General features: G+C 35.4%; 1 protein-coding gene and 1 non-coding gene across 2 annotated transcripts in view; both read left to right on the plus strand.

The window, feature by feature from the left end:
- LOC120234250 (serine/Arginine-related protein 53) overlaps positions 1-16,072 on the plus strand; it is a 243,946-nt gene that overhangs the window by 135,073 nt on the left and 92,801 nt on the right. The window lies entirely within an intron of this gene.
- On the plus strand, positions 4,467-4,569 carry LOC120234282. Its single transcript, XR_005529045.1, has one exon. It is a non-coding gene; the product is annotated as a U6 spliceosomal RNA (small nuclear RNA).

Below are 16,072 nucleotides of genomic sequence, written 5' to 3' on the forward strand. Positions count from 1 at the left end.
TTTCTTGATCTCTCTTCTCATACAGCATTATACCATTCTTCTGCTCCCCATTTCAGCAGTTCAGTTGATTTTATTTTTTTTCCACTTCTTCATTATCTAATCCTTTTTCCACACAGTTTCTGTTTTCACCACTACACTGAAACTGCTCTTGTTAAGTGATTTCTCTTTTGCCAAATCGAGTAGATACTTTACTCATGTTATAGGTTACCTCAGCAGCATTCAGCATAGTTGATCACTCTGCCTTTAATCTTCTTCTCCTGTGCCCCCTTCTTCAATTTCTTGAAATCTCTCTCTCTCATTTGTTTATTTATTTATTTTAATATCTTTCTTCCTTAATCTGCTACAATTCTGTCTCAGTGGACATTCCTTTGCTGGGTCCTTCTCTGAATTTTGAAGTACTTCAAGGTTTGGTAACTACACCCATCATTTTCCAGGTTTTATACTCTTTCTTCTAGGTCAGGGTTCAATAAACTTTCTCTATAAAGAGCCAGCTAGTCAAAATTTTAGTCTTTGTGTTCTAAGAGGCAAAATTGGGGATATTATGTAGGCATCTATAGAACATGAGAAAAAAACAATTTTCACACAGCCTTCAAAATTGATTAAGTTAAAACTGTAACAATAATTCTATTTTTTTCGTTTTTATTTATCTCCACTGAAACCTGAATAGAGTGATCTCTCCATCGATATGGGCTAAGCAAGTATCATTTTCCACCTGAAGTATATCTCAGCTTCTTAGGTGGACTTCTTACTCTCACTCTTTCTCTCTCTACAAACCATGATCCACACAGCAACCAGAGAGATCTCTTAAAAATGTTAGTCATCCTCCTTCACCTCTCTGCTAAAAGTGCTTCAATTCTTACTGAATCTTTTACCTTGAGATCAGAGTCCCTCAAGCTCATGTACTCCAACTTATCTCCTACCACTCATTATGTTTCAGCCCCACTGTTTTTATCACTTTCCACATCTTTGCAATCACTCTGCCTCTGCCTGGAACGCTTCCTTCAGGATCTTTGTTTATGGCTTCTCATTCTCATTATTTAGGCTCTTAGTTCAAGTGTAATCTTTTTAATTTTTTAATGTTTGTTTGTTTATTTCGAGAGACAGAGAGAGACAGAGTGCAAGCAGAGGAGGGGCAGAGAGAGAGTGAGACATAGAATCCAGAGCAGACTCCAGGCCCCCAGCTGTCAGCACAGAGCTTGATGTGGGGGCTCAAACCCACAAACCGTGAGATCATGACCTGAGCCTAAGTTGGACCCTCAACTGACTGAGCCACCCAGGTGCCCCCTCAAGTGTAATCTTCTTAAAGAGGCCTTTCTTGAACACCAATGTAAATTAACCATCTCCTCCCTCCATTACTCTATAATTTATATACTTTAGAGTGTATATCCTAGTATGTAATCATCTTGTTAGTACTCCCAGCAGAATGTCAGTTTCAGAAGGGCAGGATTTTTATACACTGCTCTATTCCCAGAGCTTATAATCAGTCCTTGACACTTAAAAGGTGCTGAAGTAAGATTTATGCATAAATAAGTTTACTGATTAAATGTTACTTCACTTTAAGCTCAGGTTTTTTTCAGTGAGTTACGTATAACTTTAATTTTTCAAAAGAATCTTTAATTAAAAAATTATTAGTTTAGGCATATGCCTTGCAAAAAAAAACTTTTTAAGTTTAGAATACATTAAGTGAAAAATCTCCTCCATCCTGCTCCATATAGCCACATCATTTTGCTCTTCAAAATTAGCCACTGTTAACATTGTGCTTCTATACTTTTGTCTATGTATTTACAGCGATATACAATATAGTACATTAATGAAACTATGTTGTACAGACTCTTGCAAATTTGTTTTTATAGTAGTGGTAGCTCTAGAGTACTAGGACCTAATATTTTCAGTTTTGAAATTGCAAAATTTCCTATCTTAAAGAGTACATGTTAAATTCATATTCTCAAGTGAAAACCTTTCTTATTTCTTCTGTGTAAAAGTGGTGAACTTTAAAGTTTAGAGGGAAATTATCAAGAAACTATAACAATGCAGATGAGATATAAAGCAGTTAATCAAATGGAGTCTTTCTCCCTCAGTTTACATCGGAGTAACTCTAACTGATTATAATTTTGAAAGTTGTTTTTACCAAATTTTCCTTGCATCAAAAACTACCAGTTTTTGCTAAGTTAAATGGTTAACTACTAAATGATAAATCATCTGGCCTGTGTCACAAACCTTTAACTTGTATATAATTATTTCCATAAATAAACCAAGAAAGCATACAGTTATTGTATAGCAGGTGATCAGACAATTTGAGAGAAGAATATCAAAACTAACCTAGTTTTTAAAAATGAAAAAACAACAGAAGCGTTTTCTTTCTTGAAGAGAATTTAAGAAATATCCTTTCTGACTTATTAAATGTTTTCAAAGACTGTGGTAATAGAAATAAAGAAACTTTTGATTTTTTTTAACTAGATAATTTGCCTGTGATATATTTTCTTCCTTTTCCTTGACTTAGAGGAAGAAAATAAAGCCTTCCTTAACATGATATATTTTAATCACTTTCAAATTATGTTTTTAAACTATCAATCTTGCTATTCTGTTTTCTTTTACAAAAGAAACTTCTTTACTTTTTTCCTTTACAAAACCAATTTTTTGTCTCTTGGTGATGATGCTGAGCTCCTAATGCCTTAACACAAAAAGAAATTTTATAGATTGTCTCGTTAGATTCTCTGACAACAGGGACCTAGTCCAACCTATTTTCTTTACAGATAAGTAAACTGAGGCTACCAGAGGTTAAGTGATGTATTTTCCCAGGATAGCTAGCAAGGTGAGATTTTGATAAGTTAATTGTTATATAGTTGCATGAATAACTCTTATCTTAATGAAGTGCATGTTTTGTACTTAGACATTTTGATTTATTGTTTTATTTTAGAGAGACAGAGAGCGGGTGAGAGGGGCAGAGAGAGAGAGAGAGAATATTAAGCCCTGACACAAGTCTCGATCTTACAATCCTGGGATCATGACGTGAGCCAAAATCAAGAGTTGGATATTCAACCAGCTGAGCCATCCATGTGCCCCTCCACCCCCATTAAAATTTTTTTTTGGTGTTTATTTATTTTGGAGAGAGCATGAGTGGGAGAAGGGCAGAGAGAGAAGGAGACACAGAATTCTAACCAGGCTCCAGACTATGAGCTGTCAGCACAGAGCCCAATGCGGGGCTCAAACCCACGAATCGTGAGTTCATGACCTGAGTCCAAGTGGGATGCTTAACCAACTGAGCCACCCTGGTGCCCACCCCCACTGCCCATGTGCCCCTTTTTCAATTTAGTTTTTAATTTTTTTTTATTTTATAGAGTATACTTAGACATTTTGTATTTCTCCACTGTGACTAATTCCAGTATATATTTAAAAAATGTGTCAATAAAAACAAGCATTTTGCTAGGATTTTAAGATTCAGTTAATTGCTCTTTTCCCCTTAAACCTGCTGCCTTTTGATAACTCATTCAGGTCTACTCCCCTACCTGGCACTGGCTATTCCAGTTACTGCTGCCCAGAACTAAAGAATTTGCTGTTCGTGTTAAAAAGTAAGATTTGCAGAGCACTTGGGTGGCTCAGTTAGTTGAACGTCCAACTTAGGCTGAGGTCACAATCTCGCGGTTTGTGAGTTTGAGCCCCACATTGGGCTATCTGCTGTCTGCATGGAGCCTGCCTCAGGTCCTTTGTCCTTCCTTCCCTCTGCCCCTCCTCAGCTTGGATCTGTCAAATATAAATAAACATTTAAAAAAAGATAGTGCATCTAATAACTTAGACACAGTTATTATTATTTTTTAAATGTTTATTTACCTTTGAGAGAAGGAGAGAGACAGAGAGGCATGAGCAGGGGAGGGGTAGAGAGAGGGAGACACAGAATCAGAAGCAGACTCCAGGCTCTGAGCTGTCAGCACAGAGCCTGCCAAGCAGCTCAGACTCATAGACTATGAGATCATGACCTGAGCTGAAGTCAAATGCTTAACTAACTGAGCCACCCAGGCACCCCTAGCTAAGATATATTGAGGAAATAAAAGGACAGGTTAAGGCATTAAGTATCACAGACACATTAGTGACTTGCTGGGGCTTTCTCACAGATATGACCAAAAGAACTGTTGGAGAAAAAAAACTATTACACCAAACAGGAAAACAACAACAGTAACAACAAGAAAACATTACAGAGACTGAATTGTTAAGAAAATTCTCTTAAGTTCTTAAAGATGTTTTTTACATATACTAAAACACTAAAAATAACCCTGAAGAGAATATTAATTACATTTAAAATAAGGACTACTTATTATCTTTGTATCAGTAAGGACCAGTCCGGAAGATGAGACCACAATAGTTATTTTTTATGGAGAGTTAGTTAATTAGGTATGAGAGGGTGATGCAAAAGGGGAACACTGAGATAACAGTAATAGCAAGAATCAGGGGAAACAAAGAGAAAAGATTGGGTGCCCGCTTAGGTAGCACATATACTAAAATTAGAACTATACCGAGATTAGCATGGCTCTTTGCAAGGATAACACACAGATTTGTGAAGCGTTCCATATTTTTTTCCAACATCATTGCGGAAAAAAAAAGAAAAGGCGAAGAAGAGGTTGGGATTGTCAGGATTGAAAATCTCAAGAGAAGGGCAGATCTGGGACCCAGACCTCTGAAGAGTAGGTGTTGCCTGATGAGAGTTGGCCCCTCACGGATTTGGGGGAGGGGCTCCACAGAGCTAAGAGGTGGACCTTTAAGAAAGGGCACTGCTTGGCTGCTGCTAGTGGCCTCTGAGGGAATATGGGCCTCTGGGTCTGGTTCTGGGAGGGGCCTCTGGGTCTTGTCCTAGGAATGTGAGTGGGGAGGGGCGTGGGGGAGAACAACATAGAAATTGGAACCAGGTCTACTAAGGAATTGCTTCCTCTAAAGAGTTGTTGCTGGGGCAGCCCTGACAGGAGCAAGAAGTAAAACGGAAAGCCCACCTCACTTTCCAGAACTCTTCAACTTCCTTCTAACACCTGTTCCTAGGAGAACCTAACAAGGAGTTAGCTGACAATGGAAAGATGTCATTTGCAGGGTTCTATAATAGATTTATGGCTAGGCAACAGCTTAGTAGCTAGCGCAACCATTGATTGCCATTTTCATCCTTTTATACTAAAAACTTTCCATTCTCTTTCCTGAAGTATTAATGGTTGCTTTATATCCATTGATTCCTACCGCAGTTCAAGAGATAACAAATAGCTTTGATGCTTGAGATTACTGATTAGGTCTTTCTCAATCTATGTACCTCATGCCTAGTGTTATGTAAGGTTATATAGGTTTTTGCCCGTGCTGCTAACTTCTTGGTAAAGCATGTTCAGCATGCTTCTTGGTAAAGCTCAGCATCCTCTTTCTTACAAATGGTAAGTGTGTACAGTTCTGAGGCTTGAGTTTACTTTCCTCTACACATTTTCACTGCAATAACCTCTACTTTTTATTGCTCTTTTACTTTTCTTCTGTCTTCTGTATCTATCCAGTGTCCTATTTGTAAGACTGTCCATAGCAGGATTGATTTGTAGTTTGTGCGCACTGGAACCAAAAATGATGGGTTAAAATGTGTATATTAGTAAATAAGAGCCTTTTAACATTTTGTGTATGGGAACTTAAGGTTCGGGAATATTTCCTATATCTCATTGTTCTCACCATTTGTTTTTTTCATTATTGCCTCTCTAAGGAGAAAAATTAAAATCAATTTAATCAATATTCATTTAATTGAAATGAGAGAGAAATTAACAAAATTAAATACTAAGAAATAAGATTCCTGAGTTGAATTGAGCTTTGGAAGGTCACAAACCATTTTAATATCTAAAATTTTTTTGCTCTTCTGCCTCTAATTGATAATTGAGAATACATCCTGTATAATATACATGCTATATATTAAGAGACTTGGGTTCTAGTATAAACTCTGTTCCTTAATACAAACTCATTTGCTAAATGAGGATCTCCTTGTCCTCCCCTTCACCTCTACCCCTAAAATAAATCAGTGGCTTTCAAACTTTTCTTATCCCTTCTTTAATCCTTATCTTCCTTGTTCCTTCCTATCCCTTCTTTCCTTTCTGCATTTTACCCCCTTCCCTGACTGGTTGGGGTGAGTGGACAGACTGAGGTCTTTTTCTCTTCTGCCACACATGCAAAGATAGTTTGGAAACCACTTAGTGTAGATGGTTGTATCATATAATTCAGTAAATTGAAAGGATATTTGGAAAGCATTGGAGAGAAATGTGAGCTAGCTTTTGGACCAAGGTTCAGAAACTTTTTTCCATGAAGATCCAGATAGTAAGTATTTTCAACTTTGTGGACTTACAGTGTCTGTCAGAACTACTCAACTCTGCTGTTGTAATGTGAAAAGCAGACACAGACAAGAAATATGAATAGGGATGTCTTTGTTGCAGTAAATTCTATTTACAAAAGCAGGCAGTGGGACCCAGTTAGCCTGAGGACTTAAAGTTTGTCATCTCCTGGCCTAGACTGCCGAAGCCTGTTGTACACAATAGTGGTGTCCAAGTGGGGTGCAAACACTTTTGATTGCACTTTCCATAAGTTATGTGCAATTTTTAGTGTATATGTTTCCTAGTTTATATAAAAATTAAACAGATGTACTACTGTACTAATTGATTATGTCATCATTTTGAGAGGAGTGTACTCTGCATTTTATAGATATGTACTAACCTATTTAATCATCCTGTGTCTTTGGACATTTAAGTTGTTTTCATTTATCATTGAAGTAGTGAATATTCTTGTTCATAAATATTGTTGTGCAAATACATATATGTATAGATAACATGTACATATATGCACATATATGCATAAATATTTTTATATATAAGTATCTTTCTGTATATTTCTTATATTTCTGTAGAATAATTCCTATAAGTGAACTTGCTGGGTCAAAGAGTATTGGTTTTTATAAGGTTAACACACATTGTCATTTTGCATCCTGGAAAGGTAGTACGAATTCTCCTTCCTCCTCCCACCACTAGCAGTGAATAAGTGCCCACTTTTAATATACCAAAAAATATTATTACTCTAGCCAAAAATTACTGACTGAGTTAGTAAAATAATTAGAAACACAGTTAGTATAGTATCATATTTTTTATTTCTGTAAATGATGGAAAATTTACTTTGCCATTTCTGAATATAATAACCTTTCTATAGGGAATTTAATGGTGATGTTTCTTGATGGTTACCAGAAGGAATGGATACTGACGGATCTGATGAAAAGATGGCTGAGCACCCGAGGAAGTAAGGCTTCCAGCGCTTCAGTGAAGCCATTTCTGACTCGCTTATTGTTGCGTTATAACAAAGCACAGACAGGTATTCAGACATTGGTTCATGAGCTATCACAAGACGCTAGTTTCACTTTCCTACCTCTATTTGTATGAAGTAGTAAACTGTTAATAACTATATTTTATATTTGGATGACTTTAGCTTTTCCTATTCTGAAGTTAATAGGAAGGGACCACTCTGTTTAGATCATATGCCATGACTTTTCCCTCAGTTTTGATAGCACTATTGATAAAATTCTTTAAAAATTACTGAGTTAACCTCACCTTAGGAATGGGATGCCTGAAAACACTCGGTGATTATGATTTATCAAATTATCATCAGATGAAAGCATTTTAAGTCTAAAATAGTAAAATCTGGGATTTTAAAATTATTTTTGTGCTTTCTAAACAGTTTTATAAATTCCAGATTTCTAAGTATAGTAAATAATGTTTTGGGATTATAAAATATATGTATACATTTATTTAATGTATTTTTAAAAGGTAGCTTTTCCTTGCCTACTAAAGGTGAATTTTCCCCTCCAGTGCTCTCAGGTTTTAAGGAGGTAAGTTCCTGGTTGGAACTGAAAGTACTATGTAGGAATTAATATACTCAGTTAAGGTTGTTGTTGTTTTGCAGCTTTTTATTTAACATAAAGTCAAACTTACAAATATGTTTCAGGAAGAATAAAAAGAACTTTCATATACACTTTATCTGGATTAACCAATTTTTTACATTTTTGCCTCATTTGCTCATTCTTTGTTTCTTAACACACGTTTTTTCTGAATCATTGGAGAGTAAGTGACAGGCATCAGTCCCTTTACATCTAAATATTTTTGTGTATATTCTCTAAGGATTTTTTATGCAGCCACAGTGAGTAATATAATCAAGAAATTTAACACTGATACAATATTATCTAATCAGTAGTTCATAGTCTAAGCTATGTCATATAACTTTCTATTTGTATATCAGCCACCTTTCCCCTCCATCAAAGACCCAGTCCTGGGTCATGCATTACAGTTAGTCGTCATGTCTCTTTAGTTTCCTGTAATGTAGAATAGTTTCTCAGCTTCTCTTTGTCTTTCATGACCTTGACACTTTTATTTATTTTTAAACTTTTTTGTTTATTTATTTATTTTTAGAGAGAACACGTGAGAGTGGGGGAGAAGTGCAAAGGGGTGGGGGGAGAGAGTAAATCTCAAGCAGGCCCCATGCTTAGTGCAGGCCTGTTGCAGGACTGGGTCTCAGCACTGCAAAATCACAACTTGAGCTGATATCAAGAGTGCTTAACCAACTGAACTACCTAGATGCCTTCTTGGCATTTTTAAACCCATATAGGCCAGTTGTTTGATAGAATGTCCCTCAATGTGGGTTTGTCTAATGTTTCCTAATGATTACAGGTTGTGCATTTTTTGCCAGGAATATCACAGAAGTAATGTTGTGCCCTTCTCAGCACATCCTATCTGGAATCACAGAATGTTGGTTTGTTCCATTATTGATGATGGTAACTTTGATCATTTGGTTAAGATCCATTCAAAATTTGACTTGGTAGCATAAAGAGAACTTTTATAGTGGTTTGACTTCTAAGGCGCACATTCTTGTCTGAATAAATTTCTTATTATATTTTTTCTATATATGTTACCTGTTCCCCATTTGGGGAACAAAACAAAACAAAATGGGCTTGTTTGTTTAATATTGGTAAAAAAAAATTAAAGGAATAAATAACAATAACAGGTTTGTATCATTCTACTTATATCCGTTTCCGGGAGGTTTATTTCTACTTGATTTGTTTCAGATTCTTTATAGTTTGTTTATAGAGTGTGTTGGTAGATGGTACTATATTTTATAACTTACCTAAAGAGTTGTTATGATAAGAATTTTAATTTTTTTAGTTCTTTAATGTTTTAATACTTTCTTCCTTTTGTCATGGACTGTTGAGCCCTACTTATTTATTATCACCATTGTTTCTAGCCCTCTATCAAATCAAATCTGGAATATTCCATTATTTCTTTACTCCTCTTATATGATTTTTAAATTATGGATGAAACAAATAAAAAAGCATCATATTCCATAAGTATATGGTTTTAAGAATTTTATTTTAAAGTGAGAAGGGTGGTCACAAGTCCTTTATTCTGCTTTCAGAAACCATTCCTGAAAGATTAGAATGTATCCTTTTCAAGTACTTGACATAAGAGAATTCCAACCTCCATTTAAAATCTATTCAGGTACCTAACACACTCTAGAAATGCTTTTCTATTGCTGACCTAAATCTGCTATCCTATTTCTTGTTTATTTGTAGTAAAGATAAAGAATAACTAGTTATTACTCTTGTCTAAAAACGGCTTTGAAATTATTGAAGCCCACATCTTGAGTAAATTACTTGCTTTCAAAGATACCATTTCCTAGTTCTCCAGTCAGATGGGTGACTAACCTGTGACCATGATGCCATTCTTCAATTAGAAATCCAGAATTGGATAAGGACCATGGACCTTTTATCTATTGGCCTCAACTTTAATATTATTAAATTTACAGTAATCCAAGCAAAACCCAATAATGCATTATTTCTTTTGAGTGGGAATATTATTGAGATATGCTGACAGTATTGGAGTTTTGTATAAAGTTGAGCTGCAAAAGAAAGTTTGAAAATCAATAGTTTTATATGTCATAATTTAGTTTTTCACTTTGCATTTTTCAAATTATTCAAGGGTCTACTTATTATTGTACTTTTAATATAGAGTTGCTAGTAACTTTTCAAGTACATATAAAATTCTCAGTGAAAGAACAAAGAAAACTGAAAAATAATAAAGTAACATCCAAAAAGACTGATTAAAATAAAGCAGTAAGAGTGAGATTGTTACTTTCCCTTTTAATGTTTTCGAATTTTAGCACTGATGGTTTAACTCTGTATGAAAAGAGATTGAAAACAACTGTCTATATGTTTTTAATTTATTGTAAGTTGGCTTTATGCAATTTTACCAGCATATGTTTATTAAATTCTTAAAATATTTTAGTCTGAAATCTATAGTAGAGGTGTATGACTTATGTTTACTTTTGGAAGGTGTAATTGTATATATTTGAAAGACCAGAAATGGATTAGAGAAATAAAATCACAGTGAATTTAGATTTTAACATTCAGTTTAAATAAACCAGGTTAATAAATTTTAACATTCAGTTTAAATAAACAAGGTTAATAAATTTTAACATATCTAGTAAAATATTCCCTTGTCTCTTGACCATTGATTTCATGTTTTCTTATCAAGTCTGTTTTACAAAAATAAATATCTGGGATGTTATAAGAAAAGCATGTTGCTTAAAATCAAGTGTTTAAAATGAAATTGTTGACTGCAAACGTGTAAAAATATATGTTACATATATAAGATATGTATTAAATATATATAGAGATTTGGGTTTCTGTTTTCAGCAGTGGTCCACTGGAGACACATGTACAAGTGAAATATGACTTAAATTTCAAGGCCTGCCCAGTATTCTGAATTAAGTATTTCAACTTTAAGAAGGAAGTCACATTTCAGCCTATGTCAGGGGAAGAAGGCACACAGTTTAGATAATCATACTGCTCAGACATGTGGGTAATCACTAAATTAAACTGTCATGATGCAGTTTGGTTAAATGACCCACTGATAACTAAGTAATTTTTATGACCTTAAAAAAAGACACCTACTGACTCTTGCAAGTAAAAAGGAAAAGATACGAAATCCTTTTCAACATTTGCTTATCTTATTATTTGTGCTGTGGTTTTATCATCATCAGAGCAGACTCAGATATTCCCAACAAAGTTTTTTCTTACTAGTGGGCCGAGCTTTCTATATTGTCCTCAAGTTAGCTTAGTTCAACTTACCAGGAATCAGTTTTGTGTCTTTACAGCTACTCTTTATTATTTTATTGTGACCACAGTTCTCTTGTTAATAATGGGTCTGAAATGATGACCAGGATTTCAGAAATTATTAGAAGAGTTAAGAAAAATATTTGGAATCTAGAGAGTTAATGAAATAACTCTTGATCATCTAAATATAATATAAGACCTCGTGTAGTGTATCATAGTGAAAAGTTTCCTGTTTTATATTTAAGAGTATTTTAATTGAATCTTAATGCATTTAAGTTTCTGCAAACCATTAATTTTGGCATTCTTTTCATGATAAATACTATGTATTTAGAAAAATCAATATTAAAATTTAGCTTCAAAGAATTCATGAAGACAAACATAATGAAATCTTGATATATTATATACAGAAGACAAATCCCCGATCATTTCTTTTTATGCAAATGAATTTGATTTAGACATAATTCCCCAGCATCACCATGAATTTCCATCTGTGTAACCCTGATGTTCTTAAGCAGTCTGCAGTTACCTCATGCTCTGGGCTATATTCACTCTGCATGTATGGAAACTGTGACTATCTTAACACTTTAGATGATGATATGAATAACAATTGTTTGTTGATTTTATTCTCTATCTCCCTGGATAACCTGCTGTCTGCAAAGGCTGAATAAGTGGCAGATAGCTTTTGTCATCCCTTATCCAAGCCGTACACTTGTAAGGAAGAGCAGGGATAATCGCCTCAATCTAATTAGGGGTTAAAAGAGGCCATGACTGTGATGTGGCAGTGAGACACCTTACTGTAGCAATCCTGTTTGCATTAGAAAAATAAGGTTGTCATATTGATTATTCAAATTGGCTTATATTAGCCAAGGCTCAATGGTTTGTATTGCAGCTGAAGCAGTTGAAGATCCCAGCTATTCACAGAAGACCTATGCTATAGCATATATTGTATTGTGGCTTGTTTGCTAATTTAGGGTTTCAGGAATGAAGAGGGAGTTTAATCAGGCGATTTAAAGGTTAAACTGATCATCAGAAGTTTAGCTTCCACCTTGTGATAGCAATGATTATGTAAATTTTGAATAAGTGAAGATCTAGTGACATTGTAGGTCTCTAACTATAGATATTATATATAAATAGAAAAGCATTATTTAGAAATATTTTAGTCTGTTGGTGATGCATGTTTTGATGTTTATCAAAAGGATGTAGCTTGTGTTTCCTGTTTCCCTTCTCATTTCTCTTCAACCTGTTCTCCTTTGCTTCACTTGAGTATTCTGGACTTTGGGTATATTCTGAGAACAGAAATAGTGGAAAATAGAGACAAGATTGAAAATTTCCTGTACAAATATTTAGTCATTCTTTCTCACATGTTCTAGTTAACTGTAAGACCAGCTAAGTTACTACACACAGATGGCCTGTATTTTGATATACATATCAAATCTCTGTAGACACTGGATACTTTTCTTGAAATCTCTAAAATAAAACCTATTTTTAAAATGAAGAGTTAGTTTAATAGTTCCTTCTAGTAGTAGTCATTTGTTTTGCTTTTTGCTTTTTGTTTTCTCCTTTTTGAGTATCACATTGATTTTAATTCAGCATATTTCAATCAGTTAGAATTGTTATTTTGGTGCTTTTTGTTGCTCAAATTGTAGCAAGTTTTTTCAATATGAACCTCTTCAAATTGTCTCCTGTGTCCTGTGTAACATGTGTAACATGACTCTTTCAGTTTGAAAATGGTTCTTTACATTTTGTTTCAGAATCAGACTGAATATTTTTGTTCCAGAGCCTAGAATTAACCATTTATCCAAATAACATTGTCTCCTTTAAATCAAGAATGGTATCTAGAGATCAAACTATGATGCTACAGGGATGTCATTTCTTTAGTTCAATGCACAGAACTAGAGAACATATTCTGTTTCATTGAATCTAAGATGTGGGCAATTGTAATTTTATGTACTACTAACAAAACACTACCAATTAATTTTAGGACACCATCAAATACAAGATGCATCCTTATTACAGATATGTTAAAGTAGTATTCAAAATGTAGATCTTAGAATCAATGAAATATGGTATACAAAATCATGAATTCTTTTTGTTTTACATTGAAATTTATTATCACAGGATTTTAACTTAGTTATGTATGCATTTTTTCTTTTTCAGTGCATGTATTCCTAATATCATTAGCATAATTATTTATTTGATTTATCGTATGGTATACATGAAATGGTTTTTTAAAATAAAGTTCTTGAGGAGTGCCTAGGTGGCTCAGTTGATTAAGCATCCAACTTCAGCTTAGGTCATGATCTCATGGTTTTTGGGTTCGAGCCCCGTGGTAGGCTCTGTGCTGATGGCTCCGAGCCTGGAGCTGCTTCAGATTCTGTGTCTCCATCTCTTTCTGCCCCTCCCCTGCTCTCACTCTGTCTGTCTCTCTCAAAAATAAATAAACATTAAAAAATTTTTAAAAATTAATTTTCTTGAGCTTATAAAGTATTGATACAAAATGTATAAGTAGAAAATTATCAGAGAATCCAGTAGGAAGTTTGAAAAATGAACCAGTAGGTAATAATGGTTCAAACTAGAAGTACAAAGGTAACTCAGTAATGTGAAATTTGTTAATATTAGCTGTGCTAATAAGTCCAAAGAATTTAGTGGTATGTACCCTTCATTCAGTTATTTTTGGTAATTCAGAGTTTAAGATCCTAAGTATTGTTATGTGATTTTAAAGATAAAAGTCAAATCATTCATTAAAACACACAGATCTTATATATACAATTCAGTAAGTTTTAACAAATACATTCATTTATAGAACTTTTGTTCCACATCCTATCCCCATCAAAAATTTCCCTTCCCCAGCCTCCAGATGTAACTGCCGTTCTAATTTCATTTATAATAAATTACTTATAGAACTTGATATAACTGGCATTGTGTTTTTTTTGTGCCTGGCTTCTTTTGCTCAGTATAATGTGTTTGAGATTTATCCATGTTGTTGTGTGTAGTAGTAGTTTCTTCGTTTATTGCTGACTAGTAATCCATTGTATGAATATACTGCCATTCATTCTAGTGAAGGATATTTTGGGTTGTTTTCACTTTGGAGCTATTATGATTAAAGCTGCCATGCACTTTCTTGTATAAGTCTTTGGGGAATGTATGTTTTTATCTCTCTTGGGTAGATACCTAGCAGTGAGTTTTCAGCTTTTGAGACTAAAACAGCTGTGAAAATTTGTGTACATGTCTCTGGAGGGACATTGTTTGTTTGTTTGTTTGTTTTGCATAAATACCTGGCAGTGGAATAGATGGACAGGTGTATGAAATAGATGGTATGATAGGTGTATATTTAACTGCCAGATGGTTTTGCACATTTGTTTTATTTTTTTTCTTAGTTTATTGTCATGTTGGTTTCCATATAACACCCAGTGCTCATCCTAACAAGTGCCCTCCTCCATGCCCATCTCCCCCCTTCCCCTTTCCTACACCCCATCTGCCCTCAGTTTGTTCTCAGCATTCAAGAGTCTCTCATGGTTTGCCTCCCTCCTTCTCCCCCACTGTTTTTCCCCTTCTTCTCCCCCATGGTCCTCTGTTAAGTTCCTCTTAATCCACCTATATGTGCAAACATATGGTATTGTCCTTCTCTGTCTGTGCTACTCTGCCTGTGCAGTGCTACTGCTGGGTCATCGGGGAGTTCTATTGTTAATTTTTTAGGAATCTCCACACTGTTTTCCAGAGGGGCTGTACCAGCTTACATTCCCACCAACCGTGTAGCAGGGTGCCTGTTTCTCCACATCCTCGCCAGCATCTATAGTCTCCTGATTTGTTCATTTTAGCCCCTCTGAACAGCGTGAGGTGGTATCTCAGTGTGGTTTTGATTTGTATTTCCCTGATGAGGAGAGACGCTGAGCATCGTTTCATGTGTCTGTTGGCCATCTGGATGTCCTCTTTGGAGAAGTGTCTGTTCATGTCTTCTTCTTCTTCTTTTTTTTTTTTTTTTTTTTTTTACAAATAGTATATTGTCAAGTTGGTTTCCATATAACACTCAGTGCTCATCTCCACAAGTGCCCTCCTCCATGCCCATCTCTCCCCTCACCCCCCACACCCATGAGTACTCAGTTTGTTCTCAGCATTCAAGAGTCTCTCATGGTTTGCCTCTCTCCCTTTCCCCCACCATTTCCCCCCTTCTTCTCCCCCATGGTCCTCTGTTAAGTTCCTCCTAATCCTCCTATATGTGCAAACATATGGTATTTCCTTCTCTGCCTGACTTATTTCACTAAGCATAACACCCCCAAGGTCCATCCGTGTGCTACACATGGCCAGATTTCATTCTTACTCATTGCCATGTAGTATTCCATTGTATAGATAAACCACATCTTGATCCATTCGTCCGTTGATGGACACTTTAGGTTCTTTCCATGTTTTGGCTATTGTTGAGAGTGCGGCTATGAACACTGGGGTCCATGTGCTCCTATGCATCAGCATTTCTGTATCCCTTGGGTAAAAGCCTAGCAGTGCTATTGCTGGGTCATAGGGGAGTTCTATTGTTAACTTTTTGAGGAACCTCCACACTGTTTTCCAGAGGGGCTGTACCAGTTTACATTCCCACCAACTGTGTAGGAGGGTGCTCATTTCTCCACATCCTTGCCAGCATCTAGAGTTCTCTGATTTGCTCGTTTTAGCCACTCTGACTGGCGTGAGGTGGTATATCAGTGTGGTTTTTTTGATTTGTATTTCCCTGATGAGGAGGGACGCTGAGCATCGTTTCATGTGTCTGTTGGCCATCTGGATGGCCTCTTTGGAGAAGTGTCTGTCCATGTCTTCTGTCCATTTCTTCACTGGATTATTTGTTTTTTGGGTGTGGAGATTGATGAGTTCCTTATAGATTTTGGATACTAGCCTTTTATCTGATATGTCATTTGCAACTATCTTTTCCCATTCTGTCATTTG

This window comes from Hyaena hyaena, unplaced genomic scaffold, assembly GCF_003009895.1.
Source record: "Hyaena hyaena isolate Hyena2069 unplaced genomic scaffold, ASM300989v1 scaffold_105, whole genome shotgun sequence".
NCBI lineage: Eukaryota > Metazoa > Chordata > Mammalia > Carnivora > Hyaenidae > Hyaena > Hyaena hyaena.